Here is a 23,993-nt window from a genome sequence, read left to right on the forward strand (position 1 = left end):
TGCTCTCTATCTCTCTGTCAAATAAAATAAAAATCTTTAAAAAAAAAAAAAAAGGCAGGATTTATAGAGACAGGGAACGCGAAATGGTGGTGTGTTGGGGTGCTTTGACTGCCTCTGGCTCTACTTTCCCTGAGTGTGTTTCTGTTTGAGTAGACCACCTGAGCCCGGGACAGCCTCAGGGAGAATCAGGTAAAATCAAAAGGACCTCACTTCAAGTGCATTTCAGGAATCCTTGGCATTACTAACACCTTGACTAGGGCTTGAGTACTGGCTCTACTGCTTACTGTCTGTGTGACCTTAGGTAAGTTACTTAACCTCTCTGAGCTTTAAGATAATGGTAGCACCTACCTCAGAGGGTTGTTGTGAACATTAAATGAGATTGTGTTTATAAAGCAATTATCAGAGCACCTGGTCTATAGTAAGTGTCTTGGTTCATTCCAGCTGCTGTAACAGAAATACCACAGACTCCAAGCCAGCTTAAATAGCATTTATTTGTCACAGTTCTGAAGGCCGGCAAGATCAAGATCAGGACACCGATAGATTTAGTGTCTGGTCCACGGACAGTTGTCTTCTCCCTGGGTCCTGCCACAGCTGAAGGGAAGTGGGAGCTCTGTGGGGTCGCTTTTATAAGGGCAGTAATCCCATCATGAGGGCTCCACCCTCATGACCTAATCACCTCCCCAAAAGCTCCACCTCCTAATACCATCGCCTTGGAGATTAGGTTTCAGTATGAATTTGGGATTGAGGGTTGGGATAAGCAAACATTGGGTCTTTAGCAGTATGAAATAACTGTTCACTATTTTAACCATTAGGGTCCTAATGCACTGTGAAATTCTGCATCCAGACCTTGGTTTACCCTGAGCAATTCCTCGGAGGACTCAGAGGCCTTGGGGGAAATCAATTCCATGTTCTTCCTTGAGGCAACAAAGTTAAAGGCATGTATCTGGGCCATCGTGAAAAATGCGTTTATGAGCATAGCCCTTCTGGCATCTCTCCCTCAGCGACCATAAAACACTGTGCCATTTATTCAAAGAGCATTAAGATCGTTACAGTTTTCAAATTTTGAAATACCTTCTCTAAAAACAGCTCGCCATGTTGCCCATGACAAGCATCTATCAATAAATTACCAATAGTCTTTCTCCTGCTCTCCTACTCTGGTTTCAGAGAATCTTCTTGTGCTTTAAGGATATATATATAACCTTTATATGTACATAAAATTTCTTTTCCTGGTATCCAGTGTCCAGAGTAGAAGATCTGGCTGAGTTTGCTGGCATCGCAAGGACTAAGTGATTTTCAGTATCAGGAGTGCAGATCTGTTGTTCCATTAAGGGGGAAATAAGATCACTGGATGCTAGGATCTCAGAGCAGACATCTGATACATTCCCCTTCTTCTCTGTTAAGGTAGCAGTGTGGGTGCAGGGGCCATTTAGGCAAAGCTACAAGGACAGCTGGAGCCAGTCCATCTCTCACTAGAAGCAGGAGGTCTAGAAAGGCAAAAGGGTAATGATGTGCTGTCTCTTATAATTAATATTCTCCCAAAGGCTTTCTTCCCTGGGCTGTTAATACAAAGACCTCAGTGCCTCTGAATTTTGGTATGGATGCTGCTGAGCAGCCCTTGTTAGTGGGGGCTACCTAGGGAAGGCGGGGTGGGGGGTGTACTTTGGAGAAGGACCCACCCCCTTCCTCCTCCTGTGGGAGCAGGGCCAATTTGGAGCTATCCTGCGGCACTTCTTCAACCCAAACAAAGACTTACTGTCTGGAAGCATCAAAGGGAATGTCTATTTATACTCTAGGTGTCATTTTGGAGCTTGATTCTGCTTCATTATACCACACGGGTTTCCGCTAGAGATGAGGAAAATCCGGCAGCCCGTTTCCCCGTGCTAAGGCATCACTGAGATATAAAAGTCGGGGCTTTTAGGCACTTCAAATTTAAATCCCTTTCATGGCAGCCTGTCTACAACTTCCATTAGGAAATTGGATTATAATATGTTGTAATGTCTGACAGTTTTTCATTCACTTAATTTGACTCATTTTTGTGGTTCTTACTTAAATGTTAAATCCCAGCTCTAAACACTTTGTGGTTTGGGGAACGCCAGAATTCATTATGATCCAGCCTGGCCCATAGCAGACACTCAGTTGTCATTTGCTCTCTCAGGAACAGTTGGTGAAGCTTCAGGGGGACCCAGAATAAGTAAAATACAGTCTTTGCCTCTATAGAACTTACCATGGGAGGGGAAAGAAGGGGGGTTTAAGAGAAATAGTAAGTGGCCCTTGACAAGCAATATGCATAATTTGGTCTGATTATTACCACTGCTCTGTAGAAATATCTGTGAACCTTGGTTTCCTTGTCTGGGAAATGGAAATTGATCCCTTAAGGAGCTATTGTAATAACACAGTGACTATGAACGTAGTAATTAAGAGCAGAGGCTCCCAATCAGACTGAGTTCAAATCCCAGATCTGCCACTCAGATCTAGCTGCTGAGTCCTAGTTCTGGAACCCCGAGTGACTTACCTCACTTCTCCACGCTTCTGTGTTCTCTCCTGTCCAGTGGGGTTTATGGCAGAACCTGCATCAGGATTGCTGGAAGAATTAAATGACCAAAGTATTCAGAATAGATTTGGCACAGTGTAAGCTCCTGATGAAAATTAGCTATTGATATTATTCATGTTCTCACACATTATAAATTAATTTATTTCACTAGTACTGATGAGCCAGAGAAGTGTGGCTGGAATAGGAATCCAGTGCTTCTACGCTAAAAGTCCCATGTTCTTTCCCCCATATAAGAACACTTCCCTGAAATACAAATAATGATGGTGTGAGACCCAAAATCAGCACGGCCAGTGCTGTTGGACATGTACAAACCTGCTGAGGAGCGGGGACCCTGACTTCACTGGCTGTGTTTCTCTAAAACCTACCCCAGAACAGAGGTTAGCACATAGTAGGTGCTCAGTAAAAGGTACAAAGGACAAGACTGTTCAATATGAGCAAATAATAAGGAGGGAGGACATTCTGTGGCATGTTCAGGGATCTAAGCTCAGGATGTCTTGACTTTAAGGGTTGTGTTCGTTTGCTAGGGCGAGAATGGATTTTCACGAGTTTGGTGTCTGGAGGCAGAATATGAAACTGTAGCGGAGGAAGAACTCTTTCCTCTACTCCCTTAGGTTTAGTACCTGGAGCCCTGCAAGTTAAGTAACAAAAGGCAGATTAACAGGTGAAGAGGCATAACAATTTTATTTGATGCTAATATTTAGTTTTTAGGTGTACACAGGGGTCTCACAAAAAAAAAAAGGAAATGAAAACCCATAGACTTGGTTAGGCCTGAAAGCTTATATACTATTTTAACAAAGAATGATAAATTTGTGGAGAAATGACAGGACAAAGGAAAAGTGTTTCGGGTTTTCAAAGGGCAGTAAATTGTGGGAAAGTAAATATATGGAAGGAAACTAATGGAAGACAAGGATTATCTACTTATAGGGTCTGTGTGCAGATTCAGGTCGGGACCATCTTCAGTGATAAGAGTTGTCTCCTATTCCTGGAACAGGACAGAGGAAGGAGGACACCTCCACAGAGGGAAAGTGTACCTTGCTTTTATGCAGAAGGCAGGGGAGAGTTGAGAGCTTTTTCTGCATCTGTGATTTCTCACTTACCTCCAGCTCAAAATAGGTTTGTATGGCAAAGTGCTATATATTAAAGCAGCATAGTTTGATCCCACTCAGAACCAAGTTGTGTGCAAGCTTGGTTCCTCTTGGATGTTCAAGGGACAAATCCTTCCTTGCCTCCTCCAGTTTCTGGTGGCTCCACATTCTCCTTGCCTTAGGACACTATCACCCTAATCTCTGACTCTGTCTTCACATGTCTTCCTCCTCTGTGTGTCTTCTCCCTTACTCTTCTCTTACAAGGACATTTGTCATTGGATTCAGAGTCCACCCTAATCCATGATGATCTCCTCTGGAAATGTTGAACTTACTTACATCTACAAAGACTCTTTTTCCAAATAAGGGTACATTCACAGCTTCTGTAGACATATCTTTTGAGGAACTACCATTCAACCCACTGCAACAGTGTTTAAAAGCATCACAGATTCAAATTATTATGTAAAATAATTTGCTTTTTTTATTGAAGTATAGTTGATATACAATGTTGTATTAGTTTCAGGTGTTCAACATAGTGATTCAACAATTCTATACATTATGCTGTGCCCACCATGATAAAGGTAGTTACCATCTGCCATTGTACAATATTATTACAATATTATTGACTATATCCTCTCTGCTGAACTTTTAATCCTTGTGATTTATAACTGGAAGTTTGTACCTCTTAATCCCCTTGGGATTAAGCAAACTATGTCACTCATCTTCCCACCCCAGTGCTCTGGCAACCACCAGTTTGTTTTCCGTATTTATTATTCTGTTTCTGTTTTGTGTTTTGTTTTGTTTTTTAGATTCCACATATAAGTGAAGTCATATGGTATTTGTCTTTTTCTGTCTGACTTATTTCACTTAGTATAATACTGTCTAGGTCCATCCATCTAGTCACAAATGGCAAAATATCATTCTTTTTAATGGCTGGGTAATATTCCATTGTGTGTGGATGTGGTATATATGTATCTGTAGTGCATTTTGTGGATGTGGTATAGCTATCTATCTATCTGTAGTGTATCTTGAAATATTAGATTATAATACCTCCAGCTTTGTTCTTCTTTCCTCAGATTGCTTTGGCTATTCAGCGTTTTTTGTGGTTCTATACAAATTTTTGGATTATTCCAGTTCTGTAAAAAATAATACTGGTATTTGATAGAGATTGCACAGAATCTGTAGATTGCTTTGGGTAGTATGGACATTTTAACAATGTTAATTCTTCTAGTACATGAGCATGACATATTTTTCCATTTGTATCATCTTTAATATCTTTCATTAGTATTTTATAGTTTTCAGAGTACAGGTCTTTCATCTCCTTGGTTAAACGTATTCCTAGATGGTTTATTCTTTTTGATGCAATTATAAATGAGATTGTTTTCTTAATTTCTCCTTCTGTTATTTTGTTATTAGTATATAGAAATGCAGCAGATTTCTCTACATTAATTTTGTAACCCTGCAACTTTACTGAATTCTTTATTAGTTCTAACAGTTTTTTGGTGAAGTCCTTAGAGTTTTCTATATATGGAATCATGTCATCTGCAAATAGTGTCAGTTTTACTTTTTCCTTACCAATTTACATGCCCTTTTTTTCCTTTCCTTTCCTTTCCTGTCCTCCCTCCCTTCCTCCTTTGTTTCCTTCCTTTTCTGACTTCTGTGGCTAAGACTTCTAGTACTATGTTGAATAAAAGTGTTAAGAGTGGACATCCTTGTCTTATTCCTGATCGAGGATGATATTAGCTGTGGGTTTGTCATATGTGGCCTGTATTATGTTGAGGTATGTTCCCTCTAAACTCAACTTTGTTGAGAATATTTATCACAAACTGATATTGAATCTTGTCAAATGCTTTTTCTGCATCTATCAAGATGATCACATGGTTTTTATCCTTCGTTTTGTTAATGTCGTGTATCACATCGATTGATTTGCAGATACTGAACCATCATTATATCTCTGGAATAAATCCCACTTGGACATGGTAAATGATCCCTTTAATGTATTGTCAAATTTTGTTTACCAATATGTTGTCAAGAATTTTGCATCTCTGTTCATCAGTGATATTGGCCTATAGTTTTCTTTTCTTGTAGTGTCTTTGTCTGGTTTTGGTATCAGGGTAAAGCTGGCCTTGTAGAATGAATTTCAAAGCTTCCATCCTCTTCTGTTTTTTGGAATAATTTAAGGTGAATAGGTGTTAACTCTTCTTTAAATATTTGGTAGAATTCACCTGTGAATCCATCTAGTCCTGGACTTTTGCTCATTGGGAGTTTTTTGATTACCAGTTCACTTTTGTTACTAGTAATTGATCTGTTTAGATTTTCCACTTCTTCCTGATTCAGTTTTAGAAGATTTTATGTTTCTAGAAATTTGTCCAGTTCTTCTAGGTTGTCCAATTTGTTTACATATAGTTTTTTTTAGTATTCTCTTAGAATCTTTTTATTTCTTTTTTTTTAAAGGACTAATTTTTTAAAGATTTTATTCATCTATTTGTCAGAGAGAGAGAGAGCACGCAAGCAGGGAAAGCAGGAGGCAGAGCGAGAAGCAGGCTCCCCGCCGAGCAAGGAGCCCGATGTGGGACTCAATCCGAGGACCCTGGGATCATGACCTGAGCCGACGCAGATGCTTAGCTGACTGAGCCACCCAGGCATCCCAATCGTTTGTATTTCTGTGGTGTCACTTGGTACTTCTTTTCTTTGATTTCTGATCTTATTTATTTATTGAGTCCTCTTTCTTTATTTCTTGATGAGTCTGGCTAAAGACTTATTGAGAACTAGCTGTTGGTTTCATTGATCTTTTCTGTTGTCTTTTTAGCTCTATCTTATTTATTTCTGCTCTAATCTTTATATTTCCTCCCTTCTACTAATTTTGGGCTTTGTTTCTTCTTCTTTTCTTAGTTACTTTAGGCAAAAGATGAGATTGTTTATTTGATTGTTTCTTGTTTGTCAAAGTCAGTCTGTATCACTATAACCTCCCCTCTTAGAACTGCTTTTGCTGCATCCCAAAGATTTTGGACCATTGTGTTTTCATTTTCATTTGTTTCCATGTATTCTTTTATTTCTTCTTTGATTTCTTAATGGCCCATTGGTTACTTAGTAGCATGCTGTTTAGCATCCAAATGTTTGTGATTTTCCATTTTTTCTTGTATTTCTTATATTTCTATATCTCTTGCTCTATAATATATCATATAATAATTATTAATATATTAATATAACATGTATTATATAATATATATTATATATATAATCCAACTCTTATTGAATTGATCTCTTTTTGATTATGTAATGCCCTTCTTTGTTTTAAAGTCTGTTTTGTCTGATACAACAAGTATTGCTACTTCATCTTTTCTTCTTTTTTCTTTGCTTCCTTTTGCATGGAATATTTTTTTCCATCCCTTCACTTTCAGTCTGTGTGTGTCTTTAGGTCTCTTGTAAGCAGCATATACATGGGTCTTGTTTTTTTAATCCATTCAGTCACCCTATGTCTTTTCATTGACGTATGTAGACAATTTACATTTAAAGTAATTATTGACAGGTATGTACTTATTCCATTTTGTTAATTGTTTTCTGGTTGTTTGTGTAGTTCTTCTCTTTTTTCCTTTTTTCCTCTCTTGCTCTCTTTCCTTGTGATTGATGACTCTTTAGTGTTATGCTTGGATCAAATAATTTGCCTTTAATGTAATTACCTGTGAAGTTGGAAACTGAGCACTTTGTACCTGTACAAGAAGTGCCTCCTTCCTAACTTCTTCTCCCCCCACTGCCCCCTCCCTGAACTTCCATGAAAGAACCACCCCCTCCAGAGTGTCTAGAGATTCCTGTTAAATATTGAGGACCTCCGGACAGGGAAGGTGGGAAAAATGCAACTTGTTGGTGTCCATTACCCTTCACTATCTCACCAGCATGGATCTTCCAAGGATCTGGGAACATGGGTTGGGACAGAAGAATGCAGATAGAAAGAGACCAGAGTCCCAACCTGTGCCTTTTCTGGGTAGGACATTCTACTGCATCAGAGACGAGCACTGTTACAGGAAAACAAACTAATAATATTAGACATAGAAAATTTGTCAGGTCCTTACTATGCCCTGGGATTTCTTTTGAGCATTTAATCCTTATCACAATCCTTTGAGGTAGGTAGTATTATTATCCCCATTTTATACATAATGAAACAGGCACAGAGAGGTTAAACAAGGTCACATAGTCTCAACTAGTAAAGACAGAATCGAAGTCCAGGAAGTCTGAGTTTAGAGCCCCTGCTCCTACCCAAACTATCAAGTAGTAACCTTAATAGAGGGGACACAGCTCAGCCAGAAGAGCCCCTCCTCCACCACCATCCTTGTATACAACCTGTAAGCCTGGGGTCTGACATTTAGTCCATTTGTTCCTATATTCATCCATCCTTTCTTCATCTTGCATTCAGTGAAATCCTACTATGGATGTATTGACACAAAGGTACAAGTGAGTAATTTATAATCCTCTCCCACATACGGGGGGTTGACCACATGGAAATAAATAACTTTGCTCTCTGCAGCCTTGCTGGGCAGTGGAGGGGATGGGGTCCCAGATCATCCCCTCTCTGAATAGGAAGAGCTAGAACCTGTAGTCTGACCTTCCACAAGGTTTTTTAGCTAAAGCAGTGTTCACTTGGCCTCAGATATTAAGTCATTTGTTTTTGCATCCTTTTTGTTTTCTTTAAGAAGATCTTAAATTTTTACCATTGAGGGCTGGAAGGTCATAGGGTGGTGTCCCTGTTGCTAAAGTGAGAGCCTGGAGCCCCAAGTGGTGACTGACCACAGTCACAGGGCCATTCCCTGCAGATGGCCCAGAATCATGTGCCCCCATGATGGGGGAGGGAGGCCGGCACAGAAATGGCTATCAGAGCAGACACAGATGCTCGCGGTGCTGCCTCAGGGTCCTGAGGTCCTCTTCTAGGCTTCCTAGTTCCTTGATTTAGGGGGATCTGGGATTCCTGGGGGAGGTGCTGCAGCAGAGGGTGGGGCGCTCAAGTCGCTGGCTCTTTTCCATCCATCCTGGGAGGACTTAGTATTTTAACACCAATTTGGCAGTTTCCCTGTGGGCTGGCTGAATGTCAGCCTTGTTCTGAGCTTCGGTTTCCTACTTGTAAAAGGAACGTTCTGGGTTTAGGATGACTAGGAGTAGTTCTGACCTCCACATTCCCAGCCTGTAGGCCTGATGGGCCCACTGGGAAGACGGGGGGCAGGGTGGGAGAAGGGGGAGAGGCAGGCAAGCAGTGTCACAGAGGCTCCCCTTGTTCATCCCCCAGGCAGGATGTATCAGAGTGAGCTGTAGGCCTTTAGGCTGTTGGGATTAACTAGCATCCTCACAGTCGATAAAATGAGAATGAACGAGCGTGAACATGAACGGGTATGTGGGCAGGTCTGTGAGCGTGTTAATGAAATTCCCTATTATGATGAGGTGACATCCCTCATCAGAGACCCAGGGTCACCAAGGGCCAGGGGTGGCCCAATCACGTTTTATTCCTTCCGCAGCTATGACCAGAACCCTCTCCAATATAGCATGTGGTATTTAAAAACCAATTTTATTATATTGCGGTGAGGTTCACACTGTCTTCTTTAGATTACAAAAGTAATATATGCTCATCTTGTAACACTGAAAATGCAAACCGTGTAAAGAAGGAAATAAAAACCACTAGTAATCTCATTGTCTACTGATACTTTGTGTGTTGCTAACTAGTCAGTCTCTCTCTCTTATGCATGTGTGTGAATGTGTGTGTGTATGTGCGTTTTGTCATATAGGATGACAATAGCTAACATGTGGCTCCCCTGCCAGTGTTAAACACTGTGCTAAGAATTTATAGGACTGTTCCATTGAAACCTTACAGAAAACCTAAAGTTGGGGGTACCATAATTAACAGCATTTTATCAGTAAGGAGACTGGGGTTCAGTCTCCACTGAGTTCACATTTCGTATACAGATTTATATTATGATTTTGACACTTAACAAAATAACACGAGCAGCTTTCATGCTATATTAAGTATTCATGGGAAGCGTGATCTTTAATGGTCACATACATTCCAGAGTGTATTGTTCACATAGCCATGTCTCTCTTGAATATTTCTGGTGCCCGCTCCAGCTTCCAGCATTATAAATAACATGGTGATGAACATCCCTGCACATAAATCTTCGTGGGATGTCCGATTGGGTCTTTAGTTCCCCCAAAAGTAGATGTATTAGGTCAAAGGTCGCTGAGGGATTTTAAAGCCATTGATTGGTCTGGGTGAAACAGCTTCCTAGAACTATTGGACCATTTGGATTCCTATCAGTGTAGCATGAGCCTGTTGATCTTAGCTCCAGTGTTTTATGCAATTAAAAAAAAGTTTTATTTCTCCTTTTAAAGACTGGGTTTGAAATAGCTTTTTAATATGAAACATTTGGGCTTACAAATAAGAGACAGCAAAGAGAAATAGGTGTGAAAGGGGGGAAACAAGCATACAGTTGTTGAATATATATTAAAATTCAAAACACAGGCCTCTAGTACAGAGGAAACAGCTGCAATCTTTTTTTTTTTTTTTTGAACATAGGTGGTAGATTCTTCTTTTAATTTTTTCCTCCCAATTTAAGTGCTGACTGGTTGTTAGTTTGTTGCTGGGACGGGAAGAAAAAATGTGCACTTTCGTGTTGAGAAGGTTATGAGAACTTGTGTGTGTGTGTTTATGTGTGAGTCTGTTAGGTCATTCTGAATATTTAGGCTTGAGAATAATCAGCCAGTCGGTTGCTGGGCTTCTGTTAGCAGTAGCTGGACATTAAATGGAGACGCAGACTGATCACTGACACAAGGGCCGGCCTCGGGGAAAACCAGCCAAGATCCAGTTTTGTCTCTCTGAACCCATTCCCTCCAGACTCTACTATTAAGTCATGGCAAGAAATAAGAGTTCCAAGAAGCGACAAGTTCTGGGATTAGTCATTTGCATTGTAAATAAATGCATAGTAGATCCAAGTGATCCAGACCAGATGTGACGCCCTGCTTGTCCCCCCAGGGAACTGTCCTACAGGCCGTGGGCCCAGATACTCTTTACCCTTATCCTGTTCGTCCGTGGCGTTGTCTTTGTTGCATTTCAAAGACTGGAAGTGTGAACCCTCCAAGCACTGAGCATTAGCTGGTGCATAGGCTCTTTCCCAGGTGAGAGGCCTGCCTATGCTCTATGTCTGGGAGTTGGAATTGGCTCACGTGATTACAGAGGCTGAGCAGTCCCGTGATCTGCATCTGCAAGCTGGAGACCCAGGAAAGCCAGTGGTATAATTCAGTCCAAGTCTAAAGGCTTGAGAACCAGGGGAGCTGATGGTGTAACTCCCTGTTCAAGAGAGGAGAAAGTGAGATAAGATGTCCCAGCTCACGCCGGGAGGCAGGGAAAAGAGGAGTGAATTCTTCCTTCCTCCACCTTTTGTTCTCTTCAGGCCTTTGATGGATTGGATGAAGCCCACTGACACTGGGGAAGGTCACCTGCTTTACTGACTTCACTGATTCGAATGCCAATCTCATTTGGAAACACCCTTGCAGACACACCCAGAAATAATGTTCAATCAGGGTGCCCCACAATCTAGTCAAGTTGACACGCACAATTAGCCATCATAGGGATCGTGGGAAGCTGCTTTAAAGATTAGGAAGAGAAGTTTCCTTTTGCGTCCCACATGAAGCAGAGGCCTCATAGTCTGCAAGACTAAACACAGTTTCCAAATAACCTGAGTCACCTAAGCCCTGAGGAATTCCTGGCATCTGAGCCCCCATCGGTAGGAATATCAGGAGCTCTACCAGGAAGCAGGTAAAGCAGATGCTCAGAGTGTCAGAAAGCACATAGGAATATAAAGAGTTACATTCTGGAAGTGGAGCCCCACCATCTTTTCATTTCCTAGAGAACTTTCTGCAGTGATGGAAATGTTGTGTGGACACTGCCCAGTCCAGTAGCCACGAGTCACAGGTGGCTGTCAAGTACTTGAAATGGGGCTGGTGCAGCTGAGCAATTGAATCTTTACTTTTATTTTATCCTAATTAATTTTTTTTTTTTTTTTTTTTTTTTGGAAAGAGCATGAGCGAGGGGTGGGGAGGGACAGAGGGAGAGAGAGAATCCCAAGCAGTTTCAACAGAGGGCTCGATCTCACGACCTGAGATCATGACCTGAGCCAAAATCAAGAGTTGATCGATTAACCGACTGAGCCACCCAGGTGCCCGTATCCTAATTAACTTGAATATAAACCGTCACCTATGGCTGTTGGTTGCTGCATTGGGTAGCACAGAGGTTACAATAATAAAAAGCTTTTTAGTTTTACGGCTAACAATGTTGAAAGCCCAAATCCTGTTTTAGGAAAATTTGCAATTTATACAGCCTCAAAGAAGTAAGGTGTTACTATTTATTCAGAAAAGAAGGACGAGCGAGCAGAACTTTAATGGAACGACTCGGGGGACAGAGGTGCATCACAGGGTGGAGAGAGTCATGAATTTGTTTGAAATGCAGCCGAGGTCTGCGTCACCGTCTGTGCTTTGCTGCGGCCATTTATTCCCTTCCTTCCTGGTTAAAGCAGTTATTTTGGTTGGTTCAGTGCTTTCGTGTTCAATAGACTTGATTTTTCACACAGCTGGGTTATCTCGGGCATGAAAGCTCTCTGCTTAATCTTCTCGATTTCTCCTTGCTCATCCTGGCCACACAGATGTGAGCGTGACGTTTTCATCTTTCTCTCCGGGTGTTGATCAAGTATGACAGTTTCTATGATGTGCCCCTACATAGGAAAACATAAAAATGCAACTTTATGAAGGAAAAAAGAAGACCCTGTCAAAGGAACCCAATGGCCCCAAATGCGGTTTCTGTCCCTTCTTGGTGAAGTGGGGCCTCGTTCGTACAGTTTGCAGCTGTGGGAGAAAGGGCAAACCCTGACTCTGGCAGCTCCCCTTGACATAGGATCAGTTAGCCTTTTGTGGGTTTCCACGCTTACCTGGAGCCTCATTATCCTAATTAGTCCTTATTTCTGGGTGGACTTAGTGACATCGTTAAAGGAGCCTCCCTTTCTTCTTCCCAGTAGTGTTTTCAAAGCAAAGGCACCTAGTTAAAGGAGAAGGTTGACTATCCAAAGTATAACACTAGTTTCCCCATTTCCGAAAAGACCTCTTCCAGCCGCTACTACTCCCAGTAAATACAAAAACGGAAGAAAGGGGAAAATAGCAAAGGTTTCTAATGATGGTGGAGCAGAGCCAAATGGCAAGATGACACACAAGGCATGTGACATCTGTGGGAATCACTTACTGATTCAAAACCCAAACGATCAGGACCGCAAGGAAATGGAAGTAAATTAGCGGAGTTAGTATCTGTTCTGTGTGTGATCGGAGAATTAGCAGAAGCCCCTTGGCTCTGTTACTTTTGATTAACTAGTATCATTGCCGCTTACTTTCGAGGATCCCGATACTTTCTAGAATCTAGTATGATCTTGAGTCAAATGCTCATTGGATGCCCCCCCCCCCGCCCCAATCATGGGTGTGATAGTGCGGAGTTAGAAATACCCAGTCCTGACCTGCATAGTGAACTGTTCGGTCAGAGCCAACCAGGTGCTTGGGGTGAGGGGACAGCTATCCTTCCACAGACACCTCGGAACAACTTTCCTGCCTTCAGTGTTCCCAGGGCATCACCACCTGCTGCTTCCGGACCAAAGTTGGGCCCTGGCACAGACAGGAAGGCTGCCCCCCCCCAGCTGCACGCTCCTGCCCATCCCTACCTTGCTGCACACCATTGCCTTGGTTTCCATAATCCAGTGGCTCTCTGTGGATTTCAAAAACATGCAGGTCCTCCTAAATGGAGAGGTTAGTGTGAGGTGTTGGGAATAATCATGTTGCAGTCGTGCCATGTGGCACCTGTTTGGAGAGAACCTTAGCTCCCGGAGGTCATGACCAGGAACCCCCTCATTTCTCAGGGTGGCTTCAGGGGCAGCTGCTGAAAAGAGGAGCAGCTCCCTTGGTTTGGTGAGGAGCCTCTCTCCTCTCAGACCACACTTTTTGCTGGACGTAATGAAAAAAGTTACAAGGTCATGGAAACGAAAGGTAATTGAAGGGACAGGCAATATTAGGATAACTGAAATGTGCCTGTATGACTTTTTCCCACTGCAGCCAACCCTGAAGCCATACTCAGAATTGTTTGCCTTGGGACGCCTAGGTGGCTCAGTTGGTTAAGCGTCTGCCTTGGGCTCAGGTCATGATGGGGGTCCTGGGATCGAGTCCTGCATCGGGCTCCCTGCTCAGCGGGGAGTCTGCTTCTCCCTCTGCCTCTGCCGCTCCTCCCTTGTGCTCTCTCTCCATCTCTCAAATAAATAAATAAAATCTTCAAAAAAAAAAAAAAAGAATTGTTTGCCTACCTCCCAAGACGAAAATGTGCTTTTCATACATTAGTTAAGTGTACCAATCTGGTTCCAGTTAGGGGACAGAACCCACACCAGTTATTTTAACAGTGAGAATGTGACATAAAGAATTGTTAACTGAGTGACTTGGAGGGCAAAGAGGGGAAACAAAGGGATCAAAGAGGTGGCCATTGCAGGACACAGCTACCATTCCCGGGACAGGGGCGCCAAGGGAGGAGATGGGATCATTAGTCTGAGGAGCCTGGAGGCAGAGCTCCCACGGAGCTGAAACTGGGACCTCCGAGGAGGGAGCCCTGTGGTGCCAGGGTGTCTGGGTGCTAGGAGCGGGGGGGAGGGGGATTTCTGTGGTCTTGGACCTTCATCTCTGAGGAGGGGCATGGTGTCTCTGAGCTTGTCATCATGAGGCTCATTCTGCCGGTGCTGGAAAAACTGCAAAGTGGATCCAGCTGCTGCTGCTGTAGCTGGACCCAAATGCTCTGGAAGGTGGACGCAGCTGGACTGCGGCGATGCAGACAGGAAATGAGCCCTTCTCCCCCTCCAGCTTTGCAGGTTTTCTCTGGTTTCCCAGGTGCGCAGAGCCTCCGAGAGAAGCAGAGGGTCAAGCAGCCCAGGCGTCAGAAGGAAGTGTCTGGAGGGGTGGATTTGAAACGGAGAAACAAGAGATTAGTTACTGGCATGGTGAATCGTACAGATCTTACTGAAGGTTCTGTGGAGGTGTCTGAGAGGTGATTTACACTGCAGAGGGGGCAGCACTGTGCGATTCCCTTCTGCCCAGAATAAATGCCTGTGAAATCTCTCTTTCCCTTGGCCACTCTCTTTGCCCTGGACCCCTTCTACAGCTGCCTCCTCGGTTTCAAAACGAACCACACTGTGTTACCCACTCTAATCTTGTATCCCCTCACCGTTGCCCTGCCAGTAAAAATGATCGTTCTCTCCCCTAGAAGGTGGGAGAAGTTGACACAATTGTATTTTTTTCTGTCAAAAAACGATATATTTGGGGGCTTCTGGGTGACTCAGTCTGTTAAGTTTCTGACTCTTGATTTCGGCTCAGGTCATGATCTCAGGGTCATGGGATCGAGCCCTGAGTTGGGCTCAGCGCTCAGCGTAAAGTCTGCTTGAGATTCTTTCTCCCTTTTCCTCAGCCACTACTCCTCCCCGCACACTCTCTAAATAAATAAATAAGTAAAATCTTAAAAAAAAAAATCGTTTCTTCACATCAGTAAAAGATAATAAAAAAAACGGAAGGTTGAGATTAAAAATAAAAATTGCAATAAGAATAAATTAAATGAGAATATAAGAATAGAGAAATGTCTAATTAATAAGGAAATTAGTGAACTAAGCCAGACAAAGACAAATACTGCATGGTATCACTTATATGTGGAACCAAAAAAGAAAAACACATATGAGTCTAACTCATAGAAACAGAGTAGGAAAGTGGTTGCCAGGGGCTGGGGGAAACATTGATAAAATAGGACAGACTTTCAGCTCTAAGATAAATAAGGTCTAGGGGCTCCTGGGTGGCTCGGTCAATAAAGTGTCCCAGTCTTGATTTTGGCTCAGGTCATGATCTCAGGGTCGTGAGATTGAGCCCCGTGTCTGGCTCCACACTTAGCAGAGTCGGCTTCTCCCCCTCGCCTTCTGCCCCTCCCCATGCGCTGTCTCCGTCTCTTTAATCAATCAATCAATCTTTTAAAAAATAAGATTAATAAAGTCTGAGGAGCTCCTGTAAATCAGGATGACTGTCCTTGATTAAGACTGGGTTATATAATTGAGATTTGCTGAGAGAGTAGAACTTCAATGTTCTCAGCAAAAATAAGTAAGAGAATTAAAAACCTAATACATACCAGAGTTAACGTAAAACAACAGGGATAGGGAAAGAATACTAACATACCGTTTGTTAAGCATTTCAAGAACGAGTGATGGGCCCCATGCTAAGTGTTTTCAGTGTAGTATTTCATTTACATCTCCCGTGGCCCCGTGAGGCGGGCATGCTTAGACCCCATATTTTGTAGGTTGGAAACTGAGACTTAAGAGCATCATAACAGCTCATAAAATTATGGAGCTGGAATTTGAATTCAGGTAGATCTGTCTAGATGCAGAGCCCAAGTTTTGTAGGCAAGCCCTGAGATAATGAACGGTAGAAAGAGGAAGAAACACATTAATCAGTGCCTATAATGTCAATGAGATAACAAAGTAATGACGAGTTACCAATTTGTTCAACGAAACATACTTGTGATAAGATAAAATGATGGCAAAATCAGAGAAGAGGGCATGGGGGAAATGGGAGGAAACAACATGACAAAAATCAAGGATGTGGGGAATTTATAAAATCCCCTGTGAAACTGGCTCGCTCCCCAGTGGCCTCGCTGTCCCTGCCGTTGAGGCCCCTGGTCACTAAGAGCCTTGAGTGTCTCCTCTGCCCTTTCCCTCAATCTTAATGAACGGGCGTGGGCCCCTTGGTTAGGCCTTGCTCTTATCTGGCCAGACAAAGAGGACTTCCCAGGCAGCCTTGGCCTGTCAGCAGCCTGGTTTGACTTTCGTGTGTCCCACTGCCTCATAGTGAGGGCAAAGCCCTGCCTCAACATCCCAGACCTCATCAGCTCATGAGGCCATCTGACATTAACATCCACGTCCTCCTTGCCCCAAGACTCCATGCTCATAGGGTCCTGGCAGAGATCTGCTCTTCTAGGCATCCCAAGGAAAAGAATCTTCCCCATGTCCAGGCAGCCATGGCCCACTGGCACCTCCTGCTTCAAGCTCTGCCACCATGTCCCCTCTTACACTCGGGCAGTACTTGGGAAGTCTGGTGATCCCAGGATGCTCTGCAGGCATTCCCTGAAAGGATGTGTTTTACTGGACTGAGAGTGAGCATCAGGAAGCAATCACACCACAATGGCATATTCTGTCTCACAGACTCCAGATTCACCAAAGAGCCAGAGTAGAAACATCAGGATACAAGTTTGAGCGGGCACAACATGGGTTGGGTGGTGAATGAGTAGGACTTTTCTGTCTCTCTGAGATGGTTTGGGGCTTGCATCCATGATATGCTCATTTTCTAGGGTTAGTAAGCTATAGACACTCAGGTATTAGCAGGAAGTTGGCACTTTAGACAGCAAAATTTACATGTATTACAAATAACTTCAAAGCAGTATCATGGTCCTAGACAGGTATGGGCCCTGGGGGCACCACTAACTTTCTCTGTCCTGCTTAGCATCACTTGCTCCTTCTCTCACTGCAAAATAATAAAAAATAAAAAAGGTAAACATAAAGCAATATAATGGTATAAGATAATAGTAATAGTAATAATATATACCTTGCCATAACTCCGGGTGACTATGTATCCTACTTGCCCTGAATAATTTTGGTTTATTTTTTGCTCCATTATTATATTGTCTCCTTTTGCCCTTGAAAGTTATCATAACACAATAGCCATAGCACAATAAGTGGGGGTCCCAGTTTGTCGATTGTGTAAAATATGAGGTTCCTTACTTGGGAGGATAATGATTTCAACAAGTGGGGGGCCAGACAGCTGGGAGTTTGAGTTGGGCTCTTGGTCCCAGTCTTGTTGTGGCGCCACCTGGTGGCAGCTTTCTGAGCTGATTTAACTATCCGCAGGGACTATTCTGAGTATTGTGATGGACTGAGACTAAATTAATGACAGTAGTAGCAATGCTAGGATTCTCCCAATTAGTTGGTTTCCAGTTCATGGAGGTGGGGCTGGCAAACTCCTGGGATTGCATCCACCCATCCTAGACAGGGTTGCCTGCCTTTGCTGCCTGGCTGTGGTGTCCCTTCACCGTCACCCCTCCCCTAGACAAGAATGTTGCCCACCCCATTTAGGGAACTAGGGCTGGATACAGAGGATGGAGGCGAATTACTACCACTTTGTATTTGAATTCAAGTTATCATAGTTACCACTGCTAAGCAGAGTAATAGTTAACATTTACTAAGAGGTTTCTTTGGTCAGCAATTTACATTAAGAAAGGCATTTCTAATCAAATACCAAATAAAGATAAGCAGAAGTACACCATAGACTCTGCTGTGATGCACACTTTCCAACCCCACCGAGGTCCATGTCTCTCCATATCTATGATGTACTTAGAAGATACTATTTTGGTTTGTTCTTGATTTTTTTTTGTCCTTTTATAAAAATAGAGCCTTCAGATTTTGATTTAAATTGAATTTTAAGCTTTGATTCGAAACTTTCATGTTTGTCATATGTCCCGAGGTTGTTTGATAATAGGCACATTTTAATGTTTTGCAACCTGTCTGGAACTGGTGAAGCTTGGGCTTTTGGGTTCATGGCTGAAGACCAGCCTGGTGAGAGACTCTGGGATCAGTCCTTGAAGGGGAGGTCATGTTTGAATAGATCAAGTTTGAGTTGATGTGAATTCCTGGTCTCAGTTGACCCCAGTTATCCCAGGTTTCTACTAATGAGATTCCTGCCATATTCCTCTTAGGCATGTGCATGTGCCTCTGTGTGTCTGTGTGTGTATGCACACGCATGCAGGTGTGTGTACGTGTGCACTTGTTGTCATGCTTGAAGGCTTGGGTTTTTTTGGAGAGAGAGAGAGTGTGCATGCATGGTGTGGGGAGGGGGACCGAGAATTCCAAGCAGGCCCATGCCCAGCACAGAGCCCAGCACAGGGTTCAATCTTATGACCCTGAGATCATGACCTGCGCCGAAATCAAGAGTCTGACGTTCAACTGACTGAGCCACCCAGGCACCCCTTTGCTGGAAGGCCTTGAACATTAGAATCAGAATATGTTTTTGCAGTTCCTGGCCATATTGACTGACTTGCCTTCCTTGGGAAAGTCTTTGTTGAATCTCTGCCTCTACTGATCTTTCACACAAAGCTAATAGACAAAATAGCTGCTCTCTGAATATGCTGAATGAAAAATTTCAGTGTTGCAAAGTGGTAAAGAACAACTTGGTTCAGATCCTTAGTTTGTATTGTTCCATGTATGCACAAGAAACTATGGCAGTGTAGACAATTGCCACCTTCCTCTGTGTAAATTCTTCTGGGCTGTACGCATGTTGGAGGATGCACCTCATTCAGGGAGTTGCTACTCTTGTTTTTATAATTGGATACACCCTCAAAAAAGGAGCCAGTTTCACTCTGGCCTTTTCAGTCGTGAATATTACCACCTCCGTCCTTGGCTGTTGTGTATGAAATTGACTGGACCCAGCTTGACTCCACCTGCAACATGGGACACCTGGAGATCTCGCAGCAAGAAGAATCAGACTTGATGTTCAAAACTGAGCAAGTTTATTTATTATCTGAGGAGAGAACAGAATAAATGGAGAACCTTAGGGAAATAATTTTTACAGGTAGTTTTCAATCCATAACTGCAGCGCTGAGTCCCTCTGCTATTTCCTGATTATTTGTGCAAGGAAGCACAGGGGAGACGTTTTACTTTTGTGAGAAAGATTTACTATCTCATGCAGATATGCTTCTCTCCTAGGTATGTTCTTCTTTTTAAATTTCACTGAAATGCTGGGCCAGATTTTGGAGATTTGGTTTCCTGTTCTTGCTCCATTTCTAATTTACTTCATTATAATAGGCAATATCCTTAAACCCTCTGGGCTTTTCAACTCAAGCAAAAATAAAAATTAGGACACCTAGCCTACATAAAAAGGAATGTCAAGGGAATATGGTAGATTATTTTTGATGTTTAGAAGAAATAAATAACAGATACTACTAATAATAATTCCCATTGTTCTATTTAAACCTGCCCTGAGAATATGAATCGCTGTCTTACTTTTAGGGAATGAAGGAAAAATAAAAGTGAGCAGAAAGATGATTGTGTTAATGCTTTGACCAAGCTAAAGTAGAGTAGGGGCATTCCTCTACAAAACCAGATGTGGTTCATCATTTTCATGGAACAGTATCTGTACAATCAGATGAGGCATTTTTCAAAGGACATTTGAAGTATAAATAGAACAATGTTTTTTGAGAACAAAAAGAAGCTTTTAAATTTTGTTTAAGGAGATGAGAGAGGGGATCATGAAATACAAGATTTCAGAAATGTCATCCTCTTGACATGTCAGAAATTAAAAGTTCCTAAAACTAAGATCCCTTCTAGTTTTTTTCACCATCCCTCCCACATTGCCCAGCCCAGCTCTGTGAGAGGAGAAAGAGCTCAGTATGTGCTTGATGAATGAATGAAGGAGGGTATAGATGGATGGATTACTGAAGAAACAAGTGGATATTATGGCATCATCTCTGTGCTTTGTTGTTTGTTTTTGTCCTAGAATTTCATGGTAGGAAATCTGGAAACTGGAGATAAATATAAAAATGAAAAATAACAATCACAGAGGATCCCATTGTAAATATTTTGGCATATTGCCTTCTGTTTTTCAGACACATATGGATACAGACACATCCACTCACACACACACAGACACACATATGTGAGTGTGTGTAAGTCTGTAACATTTTTGTAACTTGACATCATAATACATAGTTGTGATTAATTGTTGCTTCAATTAATATTCTGTCGTGGGTACTTCTCAGATAAAATCATGTTTAAAAGTTGGTGGGATGTACCTTGATATAATTAAATTTTCTTGCAGGTTGGATATTTAAATTTTCACCATGAAAATAATTCCATAATAATTTCCCTGTATTGTAAATGTTTATGCCATCTTAGATGACTTCCTCAGGATAATTTCTATACATCAAAGGGAAGGCCATTCTTGAAGCTTTGATTGACTTTTCCACACGTTCACTGACCTCTTGTATTTTCCTTTTACCTCGTCATGGCCTCTGCCTATAGGTGCCTGTTTTACTAAGGGAAGATGAAACTTGTCTGTCCTGTCAGGAAGGGCACACCTCTGGTTCTGCCCCGCCCCGGCACCTGCTGGGGGGATAGGACAGGCCAGAGAGCAGCTTTAGAAATCTACGTAAGATTTCCTGGGGCTCTCAGTATTTTCCAGCTTAAATGTGGCTATTTGTTCAGTTGTTGTGGGAAATAATTGGGTAGTTCCTCAAAAAGTTAAATATAGAATTACCCAATGACTCTGCAGTTCCACTCCTAGATATATACCCCCCAACACTGCAAACAAGTATTCAAACAAATACATGTACATGCATGTTTATAGCAGCACTATTGACAACAGCCAAAGGCAGAAACAACCCACATGTTAACTGCTGATTGGATAAACAGATTATGGTATATACATATAATGGATATCATTCATAAAAGGGAATAAAGCCCTGATGCGTGCTATAACACAGATGAACTTCAAAAACTTTGCTAATAAGCAAAAGAAGCTAGATGAAAAAGGGTCACATATTATATGGTCCCGTTTATATGAAATGCCACAATAAATGAACTTTGAGAGACAGAACACAGATGGGTGCTTGTCAGGGTCTGGAGGAATACGGAACAGCAGCTTACTGGGTACAGCATTTCCTTTTTTTCTTTTTTTTTAATGGTTAGGAATCCTATTTTTATTTATGTCTAGGCTTAGAGAAGAAACTAATGAGAACAACTATTTTTCTGTGTTTTCCCATGACTTATTATTCAATACTAGATTTCTTTTTTTATTGAGATATAATTGACATATGACATTTTATTAGTTTTAGGCGTGCAACATGATTGTGAGATGATCACAATAAATTTAGTTAATATCTATCACCACATGTAGCTACAACTTTTTTTCTTGTGATGAGGACTTCTAAGATCTACTCTCTTAGCAACTTTCAAATATACAGTACAATTTTATTAACCATAGTCCCCAGGCTGTATGTTCCATCCCCTGGAAGTTAGTACCTTTTGACCCCCTTCACCCATTTTACTCACCTCTCACCCAACTCTGACAACCACCGATCTGTTCTATGTATCTGTAAGTTTGGTTTGGCTTGTTTGTTTAGATTCCACACATAAGTAAGATCTTAAGGTATTTGTCTTTCTATGGCTGACTTATGTCACTTAGCGTAATGCCCTCTAGGTCCATCCATGTTGTCGCAAATGGCAAGATACACATTTTCTTTACCGGTTCATCCATCGATGGACACTTAGGTTGTTTCCATGTCTTGGCTGTTATAAATGATGCTGCAATGAATATGGGAGTGCAGACATTTTCAAGTTACTGTTTTCATTTTCCTTGGTTGAATACCCGTAAGTGGAATTGCTGGATCATATGGTGGTTCTACTTTTAATTTGTTGAGGAACCTCTATACTGTTTTCCATAGTGAGTTGCCCCAATTTATGTTCCCGCCAGTGCACAAGGGTTCTCTTTTCTCCATATTTTTGCCTTGTTATTTCTTGTCTTTTTGATAACAGCCATTCTTGTAGGTATGAGGTGGTATCTCGTGGTGGTTTTGATTTTCATTTCTGTGATGATTAGTGATGCTGGGCACCTTTTCACATACGTGTTGGCCATTTGTATGTCTTCTTTGGGAAAAATGTCTATTTAGATCCTCTGCGTATTTTTTAATTGATTGTCTTTTTGTTACTGAGTTGCACTGCTTCCTTTTAGGGTGATGAAACTTTTGGAACTAGAGACTGTGGTGGTTACACAACATTATGAATATACTAAATGCCACTGAATTGTCCACTTTAAAATGGTCAATTTTATGTTATGTGAATTTCACCTCAACAAAAAGAAGAAAATTCAAATGCTAATTATGTACCTAAGTGATCACGGATCAGTCTAACAGCAAACTGTGAGGTTGGGGCACTTGGCAGGGACGGAGGTGATGCACGGAGGATTAAGCAAGAGGATGGATGAGTGTATGAAATGGGAGTACGATCCATTCATTTATAGACAGTAGAAATGTGTTTAAAAATCATCTGAAGCAAGAGCATGTTCTTCATCAAATCATGATTGCCAGAAATCTTATTCAAACACCAAACAAAATTAGCCATGGTTGGCCCAGAGTGGAATTTCTGAGCACAGTATTTAACTTGACGTAGATATTGACAAGGACAACAGTGCAGTCCTTGATGTTGAAATCAGCAAATCAGGCTGTGATTCTTTATACCTTTTTGTGGCATTGGTCTCTGTGCAAATGTGTTTAATTCACATTGCTATGTACCTGCTGTGTCCTGGGGGGTGATTACAGACGTGCTAGTAAATAAATAAATCATCCTCTGGGAAGATTCTTGTGGCCCCTGGAAGAAAACGTTGACTCAAAAATGCTTAAACACTCTTTCCAGGAATTCATTATGCTTTTAAATTCAGTGACACAGTGGCAGAGATGTCAGTTCCTGGAAAGTCACAGATGAAAGTCACACCTTGGTAATGCCACACTCACCGATGTGCCAGAGCTTATTGTCTAATACTGTGGAGAGAGCAAGAAGGCACTTCTTTGGAGAGGTATAAAGAGGGGAAGAAAATAAATAAGCCTAAGACATCCTGAAACTCTCTTAAGGGGTTCAAAGGAGAATACTCTTACATAGAGCAGAAGCTTTGAAGAGGCTGGTGCTGGACAAACAAAAAGGATGAGGAAGACACTTACCACACAACAGTGTACTAACTTAACAGCCTGCCTTGAGCAGAATTTTTATTTCTTGGCTCTCTATTCACAATTTCCCTTTTTCTTTCTTCTAAGCTAACTAGGTTGTAAGAGTTGTTCTCTTTAACAGCCGATCAATCTCTTTTAACATCTTTCAGACAAGATAAACAACATATTTGTGAGCATGTGTGTGTGTGTAGACACTTATATCCAAAATGTGGCATATGCAGAGTTAAACAAAATCCTGTTAGCAATTCTAGGGGAAAGTGGAAATGACATATCTATTATTCCAGATCCAGAAAAAGATTTTCTACAAAGCCTGGAAAAAGTCAGTAAATGGGGCTCACCTTGAATGATAAGGGGATGGTAACTTGAGAGATAAAGAATCACCAGGGAAGCAGCTATGCACCTTTGGCTAGGGCTCAGAACTGTTCATTATTAGCAGCTAAGGCTTAAAATGTGATCAGTTAAAACCAGCGGGGATTAAAACCTGGATGACGTTTCGACTAGGGATATGAAACATACA

The 23,993-nt window shown here is 41.9% G+C and overlaps 1 protein-coding gene across 2 annotated transcripts in view; it reads left to right on the forward strand.

The window, feature by feature from the left end:
- FRMD4A (FERM domain containing 4A) overlaps positions 1-23,993 on the forward strand; it is a 595,336-nt gene that overhangs the window by 116,164 nt on the left and 455,179 nt on the right. The window lies entirely within an intron of this gene.

Source organism: Callorhinus ursinus, unplaced genomic scaffold, assembly GCF_003265705.2.
Source record: "Callorhinus ursinus isolate GAN/ISIS: 27379988/994484 unplaced genomic scaffold, GSC_fseal_2.0 scaffold36, whole genome shotgun sequence".
Classification (NCBI taxonomy): Eukaryota; Metazoa; Chordata; class Mammalia; order Carnivora; family Otariidae; genus Callorhinus; species Callorhinus ursinus.